The following is a 20,613-nucleotide window of genomic DNA, read 5'->3' as shown; positions in this document are numbered from 1 at the left end:
TATCATTATCGCCCAGTATCAAGTCAAATATGCAGGAAAATGCCTTAATGTCCAGAGATATATTAAAGTGGTGTTTGCAACAAACCTGCTGTGCATGGGAGAGAAAGAGGTAAAAATCATTTTACTATGAAGACAAAGGGTCTTTTCATTGTTGGTCCAAATTAGAGTCAAGAGCTAGAAACATCCATATTTAACAAGGCTTAGCTTTTTTGCTAAGCGTTCAGAATGATCAAAGCAAAGTCATCCTTAATTTTCAAAAGTAAAGAAATTCTCACAATTAAACCAATGAATCGTAGAATCCCTACAGTGTGGAAACAGGCCCTTCGGTCCCACAAGTCCACACCGACACACAGCATCCAACCCAGACCCACCCCCCTGTAACCCACCTAATCTACATACCCCTCAACACTATGGGCACTTTTCCACCTAGCCTGCACATTTTTTGGACTGTGGGAGGAAACTGGAGCACCCAGAGGAAGCCCATGCAGACACGGGGTGGGGTGGAAATGTGCAATATCTACGTGGACAGTAGCCCAAGAGTGGAATCGAAACTGGGTCCCTGGTGCTGTGAGGCAGCAGTGCTAACCACTGAACCACTGTGCTGTGGAATGTTTTGTGGAATGATAATTAAAAGTTAACCACAGAAAAATGGCTGTTATGCTATGATAATATGGTGTTTTACAGCCTGACTTATCAGAATTCCAAAAACAACTCTGACAGACATAATCAGACAGATAACAGGTCTCAACAGGATGGGAAAATGCAAACCATTTAAAGGATTGCTTTGCTCAACCAGGCTACCAAACACTACAACCTGCAGGTCATTAATAAATGCTAAAAAGAACAGTGCTTCTCATACCGACCTTTGGAGAATTCCCATTCATAGGGCCTGCAGCCGTGGAAACAATTAGCCATTATTACTCTGTTCTCCGCTCCCTAGCCATTTTGTATCCATATTGCCATGTCACATTAAATCTTATAACAAATTGATTTTTTTAGTACTTTTGACAATACTATTTGAAAGTTCATATTTAAAGAACTGTTACTTTAGTCATTATTCCATTTAAGAATATGATTAAGTTTAATCAAACACAGCCAGCCTTGAACAAATCTGTGTTTTCATTTATTAGTCCACAACTTTTCAAGTATCAATTAATTTTTTTCCTGTAGTTTCCAAAATCTTCCACAGATAATAGGGCCATTGGCCTCTGATTACCAAATTTATTCTACTCATCTTTTCTGAACAGGGTGCGATTCTCAATTCTCTGGAATAATCTCCATACTTAAAGTGAAACTGAAAGCATGTGGAAATAGCCTCAGAATTTCCATCCTTTCTCAATAACTTGGAATGCATTCCATCCAGATCAGGTTACATTTCTCTTTTGAGGATTGCCAACCTTTTAAGGACCCCTTCTTTATTTTTATCCCGTCCAGTATAATTAGTCTCTCATTCTTTACTGCCGCGTTTGCAGCATTGATTTCTGGTGAAACAGATGGAAATCATTCATTTACTTCTTCATCTACATCCTCAGCCTCATCATCTGGTGTCTTTCTGTAAGAATACTTTATTTTTGGTCCCTAAAGAGTCACAGCTTTCCTCAGGCACTCATGTTCATTGATTACAGATCATTTCACAAGAAACAGAAAATAAAACTTCACTTACCATTCTACATGTACTTACACTCAACTTATTTTTCTAATCAACCTGTTCAGAGATGTTAGTACACACCTCTGGAGCAGGTGCGACTTGAAGTTGGGCCTCGCGGTCAAGGGTAAGGTCACGCCCACAACATCAATCCAAAACATATCTTGACCTGTTTCACATTTTTCCTTTGACTGGTTCCTTTATACTTTTGAATGATCTTGACTCTCATGCTATTTGCCTCTCAAGTCCTCTAAGTGCACATTGACTTGGTTAATGTTTCACCTTAATAAAATGTGAGGCTGGATGAACACAGCAGGCCAAGCAGCATCTCAGGAGCACAAAAGCTGACGTTTCGGGCCTAGACCCTTCATCAGAGAGGGGGATGGGGAGAGGGATCTGGAATAAATAGGGAGAGAGGGGGAGGCGGACCGAAGGTGGAGAGAGTATAGGTGGGGAGGTAGGGAGGGGATAGGTCAGTCCAGGGAAGACGGACAGGTCAAGGAGGTGGGATGAGGTTAGTAGGTAGATGGGGGTGCAGCTTGGGGTGGGAGGAAGGGATGGGTGAGAGGAAGAACCGGTTAGGGAGGCAGAGACAGGTTGGACTGGTTTTGGGATGCAGTGGGTGGGGGGGGGGGGGGAAGAGCTGGGCTGGTTGTGTGGTGCAGTGGGGGGAGGGGATGAACTGGGCTGGTTTAGGGATGCAGTAGGGGAAGGGGAGATTTTGAAACTGGTGAAGTCCACATTGATACCATTAGACTGCAGAGTTCCCAGGCGGAATATGAGTTGCTGTTCCTGCAACCTTCGGGTGGCATCATTGTGGCAGTGCAGGAGGCCCATGATGGACATGTCATCTAGAGAATGGGAGGGGGAGTGGAAATGGTTTGCGACTGGGAAGTGCAGTTGTTTGTTGCGAACTGAGCGGAGGTGTTCTGCAAAGCGGTCTCCAAGCCTCCGCTTGGTTTCCCCAATGTAGAGGAAGCCGCACCGGGTACAGTGGATGCAGTATACCACATTGGCAGATGTGCAGGTGAACCTCTGCTTAATGTGGAATGTCATCTTGGGGCCTGGGATAGGGGTGAGGGAGGAGGTGTGGGGGCAAGTGTAGCATTTCCTGCGGTTGCAGGGGAAGGTGCCGGGTGTGGTGGGGTTGGAGGGCAGTGTGGAGCGAACAAAGGACTCAAGGAGAGAGTAGTCTCTCCGGAAAGCAGACAGGGGTGGGGATGGAAAAATGTCTTGGGTGCTGGGGTCGGATTGTAAATGGCGAAAGTGTCGGAGGATGATGCGTTGTATCCGGAGGTTGGTAGGGTGGTGTGTGAGAACGAGGGGGATCCTCTTAGGGCGGTTGTGGCAGGGGCGGGGTGTGAGGGATGTGTTGCGGGAAATACGGGAGACGCGGTCAAGGGCGTTCTCTATCACTGTGGGGGGAATGTTGCGGTCCTTAAAGAACTTGGACATCTGGGCTGTGCGGGAGTGGAATGTCTTATCGTGGGAGCAGATGCGGCGGAGGCGGAGGAATTTCCGCAGGAAATACCGCAGGAAATGCTACACTTGCCCCCACACCTCCTCCCTCACCCCTATCCCAGGCCCCAAGATGACACTCCACATTAAGCAGAGGTTCACCTGCACATCTGCCAATGTGGTATACTACATCCACTGTACCCGGTGTGGCTTCCTCTACATTGGGGAAACCAAGCGGAGGCTTGGAGACCGCTTTGCAGAACACCTCCGCTCAGTTCGCATCAAACAACTGCACCTCCCAGTCGCAAACCATTTCCACTCCCCCTCCCATTCTCTAGATGACATGTCCATCATGGGCCTCCTGCAGTGCCACAATGATGCCACCCAAAGTTTGCAGGAACAGCAACTCATTCCGCCTGGGACCCCTGCAGCCTAATGGTATCAATGTGGACTTCACCAGTTTCAAAATCTCCCCTTCCCCCTACTGCATCCCTAAACCAGCCCAGTTCGTCCCCTCCCCCCACTGCACCACACAACCAGCCCAGCTCTTCCCCTCCACCCACTGCATCCCAAAACCAGTCCAACTTGTCTCTGCCTCCCTAACCAGTTCTTCCTCTCACCCATCCCTTCCTCCCACCCCAAGCCGCACCTCCATCTACCTACTAACCTCATCCCACCTCCTTGACCTGTCCGTCTTCCCTGGACTGACCTATCCCCTCCCTACCTCCCCACCTATACTCTCTCCACCTATCTTCTTTACTCTCCATCTTCGGTCCGCCTCCCCCTCTCTCCCTATTTATTCCAGTTCCCTCTCCCAATCCCCCTCTCTGATGAAGGGTCTAGGCCCGAAACGTCAGCTTTTGTGCTCCTGAGATGCTGCTTGGCCTGCTGTGTTCATCCAGCCTCACATTTTATTATCTTGGAATTCTCCAGCATCTGCAGTTCCCAATTTCTCTAATATTTCACCTTGATGGCTGTCTCCCAATCAAGTTAAACTCTCCTTTGACAAAGCTAAAAAGCTTCCCACAAGCTTCAGCTGTATTGAGGAACAAGTAGCCTACCCATCCTGCCTCCTCTGATAGATATATACACGTGTATATGGGCATACACAGCTGTGTTGTTTTGCATTGTTTAATTGTCTTGCACCAAAACTAAGTTTTCTCGGCAAAAATCAGTAATTTATTCTGGAGGATTATACCTAATAATGGCGATAATTTCAAAAAATTAGTGGCTGTTTGTAGTATCTTATAATTCAACTGAATTATGCTGACTACTAAATTAGTTCAGAGGAGGTAAAGTGAAGCTATTCAATCCTTTGGATACAAGGCACTGAATTAGAGCTTGAAGTAATTGATGGGCATTCAACTTTACACCTAACACCACATATTGCATTTCATAAACACGCCACATCCTCCCTGATCAGAATATTGTTATTTTTACATGTAGACGCTAGGTAAGGTTTCCCAATTCATTACAGTTTCAGGTTGGATACCCAGAAGTGTTAAGATCCTAGCCAAGGAGGAATGAACTGGCCTCCCCTTCTTAATTTATCCATCTTTTCAGAGTTTGGAAAAAGATTTGCCGTTGTGGCTACCTTTCTCCCTGATCCAAATGAACTGACATTTTTAAAGGAACCAGGTCTGTGGTCTGAGGAAGGGTCACCAGACCAAAAATGTTAACTTTTTTTCTTCCTCCAAAGATGCTGCCAGACCCGCTGAGCTTTTCCAGCAACTTTGTTTTTGTTCCTGATTTACAGCATCCACAGTTCTTTTGGTTTTTATATGTTGGATACACGTTGAGTAAACAGATTTAAGAACGGTTTCTTCTCTTATCAGACTTTTGAAGAAATCTCTTGAAATGTTAATTCTGATCTCGCTCTCTATGCACCTTTTCTGTGGCTACAACACTATTCTGCTACTCTGATACACTTTGTATGGTATGATCTGCCTATTTAGCATGCAAAACAACACTTTTCATTGTATCTTAGTACATGTGACAACAATAAATCTATTAATCATATATAGTGATCAGGGGCTCTTGTGGTGCAACAGTAGTGACCTTCCCTCTGGGCCAGAAGGCACAGATTCAAGGCGCAGCTGCTCCATTGGGGTGACGTAACTTGTAGATGGATTTAAAATATCCAAATGTCGATCGGTCTTTAAATTGCTTGCAAAGAGCAATTGAACTTTGTGGCTTTGTTACTAGTAATTTTACCGTGGGTAATTGAATCTTCTTGATTCTTCATTTTGCATGCTGCTTTGTCCCGATTCCTATTTCAACTGGTTTGCGGTACTGAGTGAGAGAGGATCTTCCTGTTGTTGGTCTGCTAGCTAGCTGACTTCTAGTTCTCAGAATGGGAGAATGTCTTTGCCAGCAACACAAGCGCAACTTGGGTGTAGTTCTTCAACCATGACCTTCACAATACATTATCACTCAAACACAGGCTGAAGCACGCATGAACATTCAGTCCCTCCAGTAAAACTGAAACTCACTTCTTATTCATTGTCATTGTGCAGTTTTCATGGCAGGGGGGGAAAAACACACACATAATATGTCTGTAGCTTCGGACACAGGGCTAATTTGCTGTTGAACAGAGGTTTCAATCCATCGCTAAGTTTGTCGTCGTAAGAAATCATAAGAAATCTTTTTGGGTTTTCTTTGACACCTTTAGGTATTACATTCCATTGGTACCACAGAATTCTTCCATATCTGTAGTCATTTTGACCTTGTACCAGTCATCTTTGAAAAACACATTTTGAAATTAAAAGCTAAAAACATCCAGAAGTTAATTTTGCAGGTTCTGACTCATGGTCATAGCATTATGCAAATCTGTAAAGCTTCGTAATGCTTTTCAAAGTAGTTTAGTTTCCACTGAAAAATATGCCTGTCATTTAGTTTCTTTTAAAAATTTTGTTCACAGCGTGCAAGCACAGCTCTCGTGACTGGCCTTTATTGACCATCCTCTAATGGGCAATAATAAATGGGAATGAGCCCTGGGAGCATGGTAGCATCCTGAGGCTGCAATTCATGGAGGGGAAAAAAGGCCACAATTTGGAGGGTCCAGTAGGAGGGAAAGTCTACAATGACCAGGGCATCGAGAAGCAGGAGTTTTGGGGAGCAGGATCACTGGTAAGGAAGAGGAACTGTAAATAGCACGTTATGTTTTACTTTCAGATATTTAATCTTATTTCATTTTGAAAGCTATTTCATTGGCTAATGTAGTAAGTTAGGGTATAAATTTTTAATATTTGTTTCTTTCTGGTAAGAAAGTTCCTACAAAATCTAACTACAATTTTAACATAAGTGAACCATTGTTTCATTTCAAGTGTTTTTTTTTTAAAAAAAAGACATTTTAGGAACACAGCCACAATTTTAAGTGAGGACCTACAGGACTAGCCAATTTTTTCCTCAGAAATAACAGGCTGAATTCCCCCACTCCAATGATATTAACTCCAAGCTATATAGTCTCCTAGTTTCTCTAACTAAAAATAAACAATATAGTCTGAGATATTCAGGACAAAATCAGAAGGTCAGATCAGAATGCTTTATTTACATAATCTCAAAATAACGCGATATCTATCATCACTAACATAAATCATTTATTTTAGCTATGATGTGAAGTTTATACATCAAATGACATAGTCAACAGTTTTTACTGTCTTAAGCTCAACACTTACCAAGAAACAGAAATTCACCGTGAGTGTTGTGATTCCAGGGGGCGTTATAGTTCTGCTTTGAGGTTCAACGTAGGGTGAAGAAAATGAAAATGTCACCTCTGCAAAAGACAAACTTAATGATCAAGATAGGTTTCCAAGCCACACAAACTCCCCAACATGTTTTCTGATGGCATGTTTACACCACCTCCTGACTTGCACTTCTACCACCACCCGCTCCCAAGACTACTACCTCTCCCAAAACCCCAAAACCTCTCCACCCATTGAGCTACTCAGCACTAAGAGCAACATACATCCATGATTTCTCAATCGCAATTCAATCCAGAAGACTACCTCCAATTCCTCAATTCTAAGTAACACAGTTTTAAAAAAAGCTCCCAGCCTGAGGTCATAGAAAACAAATTAAACAGGTTTCAATGCTGACATCACTGTACGATCAATAGTCCACTAGTTAAACAAGTTATAGCTTTGATCTATTATGGAAAGATTGTGACTCCAGAGATCCTAGGATTTTTTTTTAGCATCTTGCACATAGAAGGAGAAAGAGTAAAGTCCAGCATATATTGCATTTTTGAATTCCTTCACACTACATTCTAACGTTATCATTTTTTGTGCTAGAGTTTCAGTTGTCAATCTCTTGGATGGTATCTCCATTAGTCTTAATAGTTTAGGTGAGCTTTAGGAAACATGCCTAGGACAACAAACCGGAAACCATACAAGTAACCAATTGAACTACTTTGTGCCCTTACATAATTCCCCCCCATCTTCAATAATCAAGATGGTAATACAACAGATATCATTTAAATTATTAAACAGAACTTACTGCAAAAGAAGTGAGGCATATAAACAGCTACTGTAACAATACATTTGAAAAGAGAACAAACTCAGCATAGTGAACATTTTTTTTGTGCCTAAACAACCATTGCTGTAAATTGACAGTGGCTTTGTATTTTTCTTACCATCATGGAAATTGAACCAAAACTCCTAAAACAAAGTTTCTCAACTCATTTGCACACAGTTGAATTCAGACACATACATTACAGAATTAAATAAATACTATCTGGATTCAAAAGAAAACAACCATTAAACCTGAACAAGTATATGCTTGTTTGAACATGGCGGCCTCTCCCTTAAAACCTGAAATTCATTGAAACAATCCAGGTATGAGTGTGAGATTTCACCTTTTACCTACTTTATGTATTATGAATTGATTTAAAACGGATAGCCACCAAACCAAAATAAAACTACTTCAGAGATAATGGGAACTGCAGATGCTGGAGAATCCGAGATAACAAAGTGTGGAACTGGATTAACACAGCAGGCCAAGCAGCATCTTAGGAGCACAAAAGCTGACATTTTGGGCCTAGACCCTTCATCAGAGAGTCTAGGCCCAAAATGTCAGCTTTTGTGCTCCTAAGATGCTGCTTGGCCTGCTGTGTTCATCCAGCTCCACACTTTGTTATAAAACTACTTCCCTTTTGTTACGTTAACCTATTACTGCCCCATCCAATTAGGATGTTACCAATCTAACACTTAAAAGAACCAAAACTGGAGTGCATTTATTTCTTAAGTGAAAATGTCTTCATATTTCTAGTTGGAAACAAAGCAACAGGGGATTATGTTGTACTTTGTTGTTAGAAGTATTTTTGTCAAACTGATTTAAGTTATTCCCAATGTCAGAATATGCAGTAAATCATGTTGAAAACAATATCCTTAGAGATATAGTCACACCTAGATTACGTTAAATATTTTTTTCAGTTGAGGAATAACCATCATTCTTTATGGCTCCTTGAAACTTCAGGAAATAACAGCATCTGCCCTCCCCACACCCAAGAAGAACTCTATTCTTCTGATGTGTTTCAACATAATGTGAATGTAAACATCTTGTTTAGAACTGTTATACCACTTACTTCCTGCAAAAAAAAACCTTGCTCATAAACGTACTAGCCGTATGTGATTTGCACTCCTTCAAATTCTTCGAAAACGGGTCAGGATTTAGGGGAGACAGTTTTTTTTTCCCCCAGAACTCCATCCAGATGTTTGTCCTGCCATTAATATTGTCTTGCTTTCTGTTTTGCACAGCCTTTTCACTTAAGGGCGCAGGACTTTAAAATACTTTGAGGCTTGCACATACACAGGAACTTAAATAGGGAGTGGTAATGTGTGCTTAGTCTTTTTTAAATTCATTCATGGAATGTGGGTGTTGCTGGCTGGCCAGCATTTTATTGCCCACCCTAGTTGCTAGAAACTCGACTGGACTCACCACATAAACAGTGACTACGACAGCAAGTCAGAGGCTCGGAATACTGCAGCAAGTAACTCACCACCTGACTCCCAGAGCCTGTCTGTCATTTATAAGGCACAAGTCAGGAGTGTGATGGAATTTTCCACCTATCTTCTTTTCTCTCCATCTTCGGTCCGCCTCCCCCTCTCTCCCTATTTATTCCAGAACCCTCACCCTGCCCCCTCTCTGATGAAGGGTCTAGTCCCGAAACGTCAGCTTTTGTGCTCCTGAGATGCTGCTTGGCCTGCTGTGTTCATCCAGCCTCACATTTTATTATCTTGGATTCTCTACCATCTGCAGTTCCCGTTATCACTGTGATGGAATACCCCTCACTTGCCTGAACGGGTGCAGTTCCAATAACACAAGTTTGACGCCACCTAGGACAAAGCAGCTGTTTCCTCCACCACCGATGCTCAGTAGCAGCAGTGTGCACGATCTATAAGATGCACTGCAGATATCTACCACAGATCCTCAGACAGCTAAGCAGGTTATTGCTGAGCAGTTGCTCACATCTGGAACTAGCCACTAGATGCGAGGAAGACTTTGCAGGTCAACAGAGCTGTTTCTACCATTGTATTTTTCATTGCCTAGGTCAATGCCTGTTGGTCCATCCAGTTTCAATTCTTTGTTCAGGCTGCGTACTGATTGATGCAACTGAGTGCCTTGATGGGCCACTCAGAGGGCAATTGAGAGTCAACCACATTGCTGTTCATCCGGAGTCACATGTAGACCAGATGAGAATAGCAGATTTCCTTCTCTGAAGGACATTACTGAACCAGATGGGTCTTTCTGACAATTGACAACGGTTTCATGGTAATCAGTAAATTCTTACTTCCAGATATTTTTCTGCTGAATTCAAATTCTGCCATCTGCTGTGGTGGGATTCAAATCCAGGTCTCCAAAACATTAGCTGAATTTGTGGATTAATAGTCCAGTGATAATACTGCTATGCAACTGCCTTCCTCAAGTCTGCATGGAAATTTCCATGTGCAAGCAACATTACTTACCACAACACTAAAACCACTTTTATCAGTGCTGCAACAACATCCTGTAACTGTGGTATACTCTCATTCCTCATCTTTCTTAATATTGTTATGAATAGATGAGAAGATTAATTTTTGTTTAATCATGCCAATCAGAAAAAATATCTTGCGTATTTGTTCCTCTTTAACGCATTTAATCACACTTCAATTAAACTTAGTTAACCAGATCAAGAATGAAGGTGAGCCAATTCCATGGTTTTCATGAGTGAAAAAGAGTGGAATTTTATTACCCCTCAAAAGTGTTACAACAAACACACGTAGAACACGGGGTGTTCTGACAAACTAACAAAGATGATGGGAAAGGAGCTGTATTTTGCACAGCCAGCAACATGAAAACAATTGCAGTTTACAATTTTTGAACAATCTTTCAGTCCTCGGAGCGAAACCCAAGTCCCCACTATTTAGCAATTTCCTCAGAAGAGGCGAGATTTACAAATATCCTTGATTTCTTAGTCAATGGATGTTTTTTCAAGTTGAATTCCCCCCCCCCCCCCCCCAACCAGCAATGGCTTACTGAGATCAAAGGGAAAGGAGAAAGAAGCTTTATGTATCCTCCACTATTTTGTTCATGTTGTTTTCCCACTGTTTTCTTGCTCAAAGTAAGCAACCAAAATATGGTTTCAGAGATAGTAGGAATTGCATATGCCGGAGAATCTGAGGTAACAAGGTGTAGCGCTGGATGAACACAGCAGGCCAAGCAGCATCAGAGGAGCAGGAAAGCTGACGTTTCGGGCCTAGACCCTTCTTCAGAAGTGGGGAGAGGGGAGGGGGTTCTGAAATAAATAGGGAGAGAGGGGGAGGCGGATCAAAGATAGACAGAGGAGAAGATAGGTGGAAAGGAGACAGACTGGTCAAAGAGGCGGGGATGGAGCCAGTAAAAGGTGAGTGTAGGTGGGGAGGTAGGGAGGAGATAGGTCGGACAGGATGAGGTTAGTATTCAGGGTAGGCATCCTCTCCACCTATCGCCTGAACCGTCAGCTTTCCTGCTCGGCCTGCTGTATTCATCCAGCTCTACACCTTTTAACCGAAAAATGGTTTGTTTGTGTATTTCAAGTCTAGCTAGATCTAGATCTTTGTACTTTTTAAACGGAGCACTTTTCAGGTAACGCTTCATCTGCAGTACATGAAGTTATCATGCAATAATCCTTCATGTGAATAAAACAAGAAATGCAAGTTTTTTTAACATATCACTGAGTTTCAATGTTACTTGATTAAAATGGTAATTTTAACAGCTAATTTCATATCTTCTATATCTTTAGGGGCCTTGCAGACTAAGGGTTTTTCAAATCTCACCATGGCAACTTGTGGAATTTAAATTGAATTCATTGAAATTTAGTTTTAAAAATCTAGAACTGTAAACTAGCCTCAGGAATGATATCCATGAAACTATCATCAATTGATATAAAATATACATGGTTCTCTACTGTCCTTCAGGGAGGAAATCTGCCATTTCTACCTGGTCTGGCCTACAGATCACTCCAGATCCATAACAAAGCAGTTAACAATTAAATTCTGTCAAGGGTCTGTGCCCAGCAGTGTTCCACAAGGATTGCTGCAGGATCCACTTTTGTTTGTCATTTATAGAAATGATTTAGAAGAGAATTATAGAAGGCATGGTTAGTAAGTTTGCAGATGACACCAAAATTGGTGGTATAGTAGACAGTCAAGAAGGTTATCTAAGATTACAAAGAGATCTTGATCAATTGAGTTAATGGACTGAAGAGTGGCAGATGGAGTTTAATTTGGATAAACGTGATGTATGGCATTTTGGTAAAACAAACAAGGGCTGGATTTTGCACCATAAATGGAGAGGGTGGTTAACACAGCATTTGGCATGCTTGCCTTCATCGTTCAGACTATTGAATATGGAAGTTAGGACATAACATTGAGGGGCTAAAAGACATTGGTAACACCTCTTCTAGAGCACTGTGTCCAGATATGGTGAGCCTGTTCTAGGAAGGCTGCAGATGGTTCCGAAGACATTTACCAGAGTTTTGCCAGGAAGGGAGGGTTTTAGATATAAAGCAAGGTGGTATTTTTTTTCACTGGAGTGTAGGAGGTTGAGGGGTGGCGTTTGTAGAGTTTATTAAATCATAGAGGGTATCGATAAAGTGAATGGCAGGTGTCTTTTCCATTGGGTAGGAGACTTCAAGAGTAGGAAGCAAATGTTTAAGGTGAGAGGAGACAGATTTTAAAAAGACATAGGGGCTTTTGTTTTTTTTTTGAAAACACGGAGTGTTTGGAACAAACTTTCTGTCCATCCACACCCCTAACACTATGGCAGTCCCAGTCGATATTAGGAAGGCTAAGACCCCCTACTATTAGAACCCTTCCTCAAAACATCTAATTAATGCGAACGAAGGGGAACCTGTTGTGCTGTACTTAGATTTCTAGACGGCCTAACTAATTTCAAGTGACAAGGATTAAGGAACCAAATGTATGATTATTAAATTAAATTTGCTGATGACACAAAGTTAGTTAGGAAAGTAAGTTGTGAAGAGTACATAACCTCTTGATATGCCTTTGCAGACACTTTTAGTGAGTGGGTAAGCATTTAGCAGATATAGTATAATGTGGAAAATTGTGAACCTGTCCACCTTGACTGGAAAAATAGAAAAGCAGTATGCTATTTAAATTGAGAGATTGCAGAGGTATGGAGAGATCTGGATTTTCCGATTGTTAAATCACTATGTCAATAGTACAGCAAGTGATTAGGAAGACAGGTAAACTTACTGTTTTGTGCAAGGGAATTGAAATAAATAAGTCCAAGGATTATTTCTTACAATTATGGAGGACATTGGTGAGGCCACCTCGGGGAGCATGGTGTACATTTTCTGCTTCATTCAGGAAAGGATGTAAAATGCACAAAAACACTATTTGGAGATGGAAAAATGGCTCACTTCGTTGTTAACTAGAATTTGAGGGATGAGTGCAAGCACTTGGGTTTATCTTGTGACAAATGATTGGACAGACTGGGCCTGCAACCACTGAAGTTTAGAAGAAAAATAAGAGGTTTTCTCATTAAGACTCACTGGATCCTGAGGGGATTTAACAGTGCAGATTCTGAAAGGTTGTGACTGCTATGAGAGCTGCGAGAACTCAGGAACTGCGTATTAAATGGAAGATGTCTTATTTTTACCAATGGGAGTTTTTTTTCCCCCCCTCTTGTAAAGTTGAGTGCTTTTGCACAGAAATTTGATGAGTCCACACTTGGTGTTTGTGTCTGAGGAAGAATGAATTCACCTTGGAGGTGAATTCGATGAAAGCTCACTAGGTTGACTCCTGGAAACGAAAGGGTTGTCCTCGGAGGACTGATTCAATAAAATAATCTCCTGGGGGGTTTGAATCAAAAAAGTGATCTAATTGAAACAAACCTGACAGCCTATTTCTCAACCTGTCTCTGCCTCCCTAACTGGTTCTTCCTCTCACCCATCCCTTCCTTCCACCCCAAGCCGCACCCCCATCTACCTACTAAACTCATCCCACCTCCTTGACCTGTCCGTCTTCCCTGGACTGACCTATCCCCTCCCTACCTCCCCACCTATCTTCTTTACTCTCCATCTTCGGTCCGCCTCCCCCTCTCTCCCCATCCCCCTCTCTGATGAAGGGTCTAGGCCCGAAACGTCAGCTTTTGTGCTCCTGAGATGCTGCTTGGCCTGCTGTGTTCATCCAGCCTCACATTTTATTATCTTAGCCTATTTCTCCAGCTGGAATATCTAAAACAGAGGATGTAATTACAAGGTAATGGGACTATTACTTTGGGCTACATGAGAACAATTCCCTACGCCTGAAGGCTACTGATTCTCACTCATAAAGCACATTCAAAGCCGAGATTCCGACTTAGAATCAAGGTATTTTAAAGTGTCAGGAAACATTCTGTTTGGGATCAGTGTAAATTGGTAATTCATTTATAAGGACTGGTGATAATGTTTTTCATGTGTGTTTATTTCACAGCTATCATTCGAGTTAGAAATAAACTCCATCTAGAATTTCATATGAATTCTGCAAATGATTTTCACCCATGTTGTGTTTTTTGCATAAATATAAAAATGCATTGTTTTGCCTGAAGCTAATTTAGCCTCCAAACTCACTTTTGAAAAAAAATCTGCCAACTGTAAAAAGTACAAACAAGAATATACACTTCTGAAATTCCGAATTTCAGCAGGTGGCAGCGCAGTGGAAAATGTTAGTCACGATTTACATAAAATGGCAGGCATTTTCCAATAAGAAACAATCTATCCACCACTCTTTGACATTCAATGGTGTTACTATCACTGAATCCCCCACTATCAACATCACTGGGATTAGCATTGACCAGAAACTCAGCTGGACTTGCCACGTAAACTCAGTCACCCCAAGAGCTGGTCAGAGCTGAAGGGGCAGCATTTAAGGAATGCCAGCAGACTGATAAAACTATTGTTTGTCCCACACCCATTTAGACAAGCCACGTGCAACTTGAGTCCAGTGGTAATGAAACAGTTAACTACTTTGCAGGAAAGAACTCAAGCAGGGAATTAGGAGAGCAAGAAGGGGCCATGAAATGACCTTGGCAAGTAGGCTCAAAGAGAATCTCAAGGCATTCTACAAATACATTAAAAAATAAGAGGATAGCTAGGGAGAAGGTAGGACCACTCCAGGATAAAGGAGGGAAACTTATGCTAGCAGAGAGAGGATGTGGATGAGATCCTAAATGAGTACTTTGCCTCAGTATTCCCCCAGCAGAAAGAAATGGAAGGTTAGGGCATTTTGAGATCAAGGAAGACGTGGTGTTGGATCTCATGAAGACCATTAAGTTGGATAAGTCCCCAGGATCCTAAGGTATCTATCTCAGGTTATTTACAGAGGCCAGACAGGAGATTGCTGAGGCCTTGGCAAAGTATCCTCACTAGCCACTGGAGAGGTCTCTATAGATTGGTAAGGTAACTAACAAAAACAAAGTTGCTGGAAAACCTCAGCAGATTTGGCAGCATCTGTGGAGGAGAAAACAGAGATAACATTTTTGGGTTCAGTGACCCTTCCTCAGAACTGATGATGGCTGGGAAAAAGTCAGTTTATATGTAGAAAATAGGGAGGTGGGTGGGGTAGGGAGTAAACGATAGGATGGAGCCCAAAGAGAGAGAAAGACAGTTGGACAGACAGAGGAGTTGCTAATGATCAGGCTGGGAGGGTGAATAGTTGTTAATGGGGACTGTTAGTGACTAACAACAGGGAGTGTGTAGTGGCAGGCTATGTGGTAACAAGGCCTGGTTTTTTTGGGTTGGGGTCTGGGACATGGGGGAGTTTAGGCCCTAAAATTATTGAACTCAATATTGAGTCCGGAAGGCTGTAGGATCCCCAAGCAGAAAATGAGGTGTTGTTCCTCCAGCTTGCGTTGGGCTTCTCTGGAACACTGTAGCAAGCTGGAGACAGAGATGTTGGCCAGGGAGCAAGGTGGTACATTGAAGTGGCAGGCAACAGGTAGTTCAGGGTCATTTTTGCGAGCAGAATGTAGATGTTCTGCAAAGCGGTCGCCAAGTCGATGCTTCGTTTCCTCAATGTAGAGGAGACCACATTGTGAGCAGCGAATGCAGCAGACTTGATTCTGGGAAGTGCAGGTGAAGTGGAAACTCCACCATACCCGGCACCTTCCCCTGCAACCGCAGGAAGTGCTACACTTGCCCCCAAACCTCCTCCCTCGCCCCCATCCCAGGCCCCAAGATGACTTTCCATATTAAGCAGATGTTCATCTGCACATCTGCCAATGTGGTATACTGTATCCACTGTACCCGGTGTGGCTTCCTCTACATAGGGGAAACCAAGCGGAGGTTTGGGGACTGCTTTGCAGAACACCTCCGCTCGGTTCGCAACAAACAACTGCACCTCCCAGTCGCAAACCATTTTAACGCCCCCTCCCATTCTTCAGACGACATGTCCATCATGGGCCTCCTGCATTGCCACAATGATGCCACCCGAAGGTTGCAGGAACAGCAACTCATATTCCACTTGGGAACCCTGCAGCCCAATGGTATCAATGTGGACTTCACAAGCTTCAAAATCTCCCCCTCCCCCACTACATTCCAAAACCAGCCCAGCTCGTGCCCTCCCCCCACTGCATCCCAAAACCAGCCCAGATCGTCCCCGCCGCCCTAACCTGTTCTTCCTCTCACCTATCCCCTCTTCCCACCTCAAGCTACACCTCCATTTCCCACCCACTAACTTCATCCCGCCTCCTTGACCTGTCCGTCCTCCCCGGACTGACCTATCCCCTCCCCACCTATACTCTCCTCTCCACCTATCTTCTCCTTTATCCATCTTAGGTCCGCCTCCCCCTCTCTCCCTGTTTATTTCAGAACCCTCTCCCTATCCCCCTCTCTGAAGGGTCTAGGCCCGAAATGTCAGCTTTTGTGCTCCTGAGATGCTGCTTGGCCTGCTGTGTTCATCCAGCTTCACACTTTGTCTGTCTTCACCTGGAAGGTATGTTTGGGCCCGTGGATACTGGGGAGTGAGGAGGTAAAGGCGCAGGTGTTGCACCTTCGCCAGTTACAGGGGAACATGCCGTAGGGCTGTGGGGGGTGTTGAGGTTGAAGGAGGCATGGGCCAGGGTGTCCCAGAGGGAACGGTCCCTGCGGAAGGCGGACAAGGGAGAGGAGGGGAATGTGTGTCTGATGGTGGTATCTTGCTGGAGGTGGCGGAAATGGCATCTGATGATCTTCTGTGTGTGGTGGGTAACAAATGTTGTTCCTCTGTTCAAGAAGGGAAATAAGGATAATCCAGGAAACTACTGACCGGTGAGTCTCATGTCAGTGGATGGGAAGTTATTGGAGAGAATTCTTAGGGAAAGGATTTGTGCACATTTGGAAAAGTATGACCTATATAGGACAGTCAGCACGGCTTTGGGCAGGGCAGGTCATGTCTTACTAACTTGTTCGGAGCGGAGATGCTGCTTGGCCTGCTGTGTTCATCCAGCTTCACACTTTATTATCTGGGATCATGATGACTTGGCCATGCGGATTCAGAATTGACATTCCCATAGAGCATAGAAGGTAATGATAGAAGGGTGTTTTTCAGGTTGGAAGTCCGTGACTAGTGGTGTTCTGTAGGGCTCTGTACTGGAACCTCTGCTAATTTTGATATATCTTAATGACTTGGAAGAAAATGTGGACGGGTGGGTTGGTGAGTGATAATGGGAACTGCAGATGCTGGAGAATCCAAGATAATAAAATGTAAGGCTGGATGAACACAGCAGGTCAAGCAGCATCTCAGGAGCACAAAAGCTGACGTTTCGGGCCTAGACCCTTCATCAGAGAGGGGGATGGGGTGAGGGTTCTGGAATAAATAGGGGGAGGGGGGAGGGGGGAGGCAGACCGAAGATGGAGAAAAGAAGATAGGTGGAGAGGCCAGTATAGATGGGGAGATAGGGAGGGGATAGGTCAGTCCAGGGAAGATGGACAGGTCAAGGAGGTGGGATGAGGTTAGTAGGTAGGAGATGGAGATGCGGCTTGGGGTGGGAGGAAGGGATGGGTGAGAGGAAGAACAGGGTAGGGAGGCAAAGACAGGTTGGACTGGTTTTGGGATGCAGTGGGTGGAGGGGGAAGAGCTGGGCTGGCTGTGTGGTGCAGTGGGGGGAGGGGACGAACTGGGCTGGTTTTGGGATGCAGTGGGGGAAGGGGAGATTTTGAAGCTGGTGAAGTCCACATTGATACCATTGGGCTGCAGGGTTCCCAAGCGGAATATGAGTTGCTGTTCCTGCAACCTTCGGGTGGCATCATTGTGGCACTGCAGGAGGCCCATGATGGACATGTCATCTAAAGAATGGGAGGGGGAGTGGAAATGGTTCGCGACTGGGAGGTGCAGTTGTTTATTGCGAACCGAGCGGAGGTGTTCTGCAAAGCGGTCCCCAAGCATCCGCTTGGTTTCCCCAATGTAGAGGGAGCCACACCGGGTACAATGGATGCAGTATACTACGTTGGCAGATGTGCAGGTGAACCTCTGCTTAATATGGAAAGTCATCTTGGGGCCTTGGGTAGGGGTGAGGGAGGAAGTGTGGGGGCAAGTGTAGCATTTCCTGCAGTTGCAGTGGAAGGTGCCGGGTGTGGTGGGGTTGGAGAGCAGTGTGGAGCGCACAAGGGAGTCACACAGAGAGTGGTCTCTCCGGAAAGCAGACAAGGGTGGGGATGGAAAAATGTCTTGGGTGGCGGGGTCGGATTGTAGATGGCGGAAGTGTCGGAGGATGATGCGTTGTATCCGGAGGTTGGTGGGGTGGTGTCAGAGAACGAGGGGGATCCTCTTTGGCCGGGGCGGGGTGTGAGAGATGTGTTGCAGGAAATGCGGGAGACACGGTCAAGAGCGTTCTCGACCACTGTGGGGGGAAAGTTGCGGTCCTTGAAGAACTTGGACATCCGGGATGTGCGGGAGTGGAATGCCTCATCGTGGGAGCAGATGCGGCAGACGCGGAGGAATTGGGAATAGGGGATGGAATTTTTGTAGGAGGGTGGGTGGGAGGAGGTGTATTCTAGGTAGCTGTGGGAGTCGGTGGGCTTGAAATGGAAATCAGTTACAAGCTGGTTGTCTGAGATGGAGACTGAGAGGTCCAGGAAGGTGAGGGATGTGCTGGAGATGGCCCAGGTGAACTGAAGGTTGGGGTGGAAGGTGTTGGTGAAGTGGATGAACTGTTCGAGCTCCTCTGGGGAGCAAGAGGCAGCGCCAATACAGTCATCAATGTACCGGAGAAAGAGGTGGGGTTTGGGGCCTGTGTAGGTGCGGAAGAGGGACTGTTCCACGTAACATGATGGGTGGGTTAGTGTGTTTACAGGCAATACAAAGATCACTTGAGTCGTGGATAGTGTAGAAGGTTGTCAAAGGAAACAGCGAGATGTAAATCAGCTGCAGATATGGGAGGAGAAATGGCAGATGGAATTTAATCTGGCAAAGTTGGAGGTGCTGCACTTTGGTAGATCAAATGTTAAGGAAAAGTATAAGTTAATGGCTGGACCCGAAACAGCACTGATTATACAGGGATCTTGGGGTTCAAGTCCATAGCTCCCCCTAAGTGGCCATCCAAGTTGATCAGATGGTAAAGAAATCACCTGGTTGGGAACTGAGCACAAGAGTCAGGTTGTCATGTTGCAGGTTAAGACTTTGGTTAGACCACACAGACTATTGCTTTCAATTCTAGTCACCACATTACAGGAAGGATGTGGAGGCTTTGGACAGAGTGCAGAAGAGGTTTACCAGGATGCTGCCTGGATTAGGCAGTTTGACCTATAAGGAGAGGTTAGAAACACTTGGTTTTTTTTTTCTTCGGAGTAGCAGAGGCTGAGGGCTTGATTTAGAAGTCTATATAAAATTATAAGATGCATCTTATAGGAAAGTGATTTTGAGAAAGATACACAAGTTATATTTAACTGTAACTGGTGTACCTTTCTCAAAATCCCTTTTAGCAGAATAATCAAAGAATCAAGGCAGCTATAAAAACATTAAGGAACATTCTTGGCAGGATGATGTCTGGAATTGGAGAAGTAACACACACGGCCACATGGGTTCATATTATTTCACACCTTTTTGTTACTGTGACTCTGTGTACTTGGGTCTATCTTGTTTCCATTACTAGCGCTTTTTGCTATTAGCATCAGCAACAAATACATCAGTTGAAAAGAATATTAGTTTCATTAAGAAGTAAGAATCTTAAAACTACAATGGGTATTGCATTGTGGTATTTCACAATAATAGTTAATGTCTTTACTGGCATGTTTCTGATTTATTTATTAATCATTATTCTGTGCTTCAAATATTCATTTATTGGTTTGCATATATCTATACTGCATAATGAAATGGTGCATTTTTAAGTTGCACATGGTGTAGAAATCCACCTTGGATACAAACCGATCAGGTGGAAAATGATCAATTGTACTAGTGTTTGTTCATCATATTAAAAAATAACTAAAAAAAGAGAAGGGCCTATGATAGTACACTTCAGACTTTTCGTAACTGTTCATGGATTGAAAGAATCAAAGATAAACTGTTACACGCAAAGGAATCAGCAATAACTGTGTCTGGCATAAACGATTAAAGGACAAGGACAAACTTTTAGAGGAACTGAAAGCAATTAGCCATGCCTGGGAGATGAAGGAGTCAAAGCTACATGAACAAAACTGTTTTGACACCTGCTTGACAACTGGCTGATTTTGTGCCACAAGGTCAAATGACTGTCCTGCAGAAGAATTTAAGGTGTTAATCAAAGGAAAGCTGTGTCTTCAAACAGACGGTCAATGCTAAATGTAACAAAAAAAACAGGGAAACTACTTCTGATAAGATGGCAAACTGCAGAATTGATGTTTTCAGAGAGGTAGTCAATGCTTTGGATATAAGAAACTAAAAGATTATGAATAATATCACTCCATAGACGTGAAGGGCAAGAAAAACTTTATAAGAATCCTACTGCAGAATCTTTCATGAGCAGAACTTTGAAGAACAACACTGCACGAGGATCAAACCCTGAACACTTCCACAGACTCAGTGTTGGTTGGAATC

The 20,613-nt window shown here is 43.7% G+C and overlaps 1 protein-coding gene across 8 annotated transcripts in view; it reads right to left on the bottom strand.

Annotated features, from left to right (window-relative positions):
• Window positions 1–20,613, bottom strand: part of xkrx (XK related X-linked) — a 40,579-nt gene that overhangs the window by 13,863 nt on the left and 6,103 nt on the right. For 6 of the 8 annotated variants that reach the window (XM_048543980.2, XM_048543983.2, XM_048543985.2 and 3 more), the window contains exon 2: window positions 6,781–6,878. The gene's annotated coding sequence lies outside the window, so the exon portion shown is untranslated. Of the gene's footprint in view, window positions 1–6,780; window positions 6,879–7,736; window positions 7,808–8,687; window positions 8,800–20,613 lie in introns of those variants that run through there. The other 2 variants (XM_059651431.1, XM_048543987.2) reach the window with 2 other exon arrangements.

Source organism: Stegostoma tigrinum, chromosome 15 (assembly GCF_030684315.1).
Source record: "Stegostoma tigrinum isolate sSteTig4 chromosome 15, sSteTig4.hap1, whole genome shotgun sequence".
Taxonomy (NCBI): Eukaryota; Metazoa; Chordata; class Chondrichthyes; order Orectolobiformes; family Stegostomatidae; genus Stegostoma; species Stegostoma tigrinum.
Note: the sequence above shows the minus strand (reverse complement) of the source record. Positions and strands in the feature narration are given on the sequence as shown.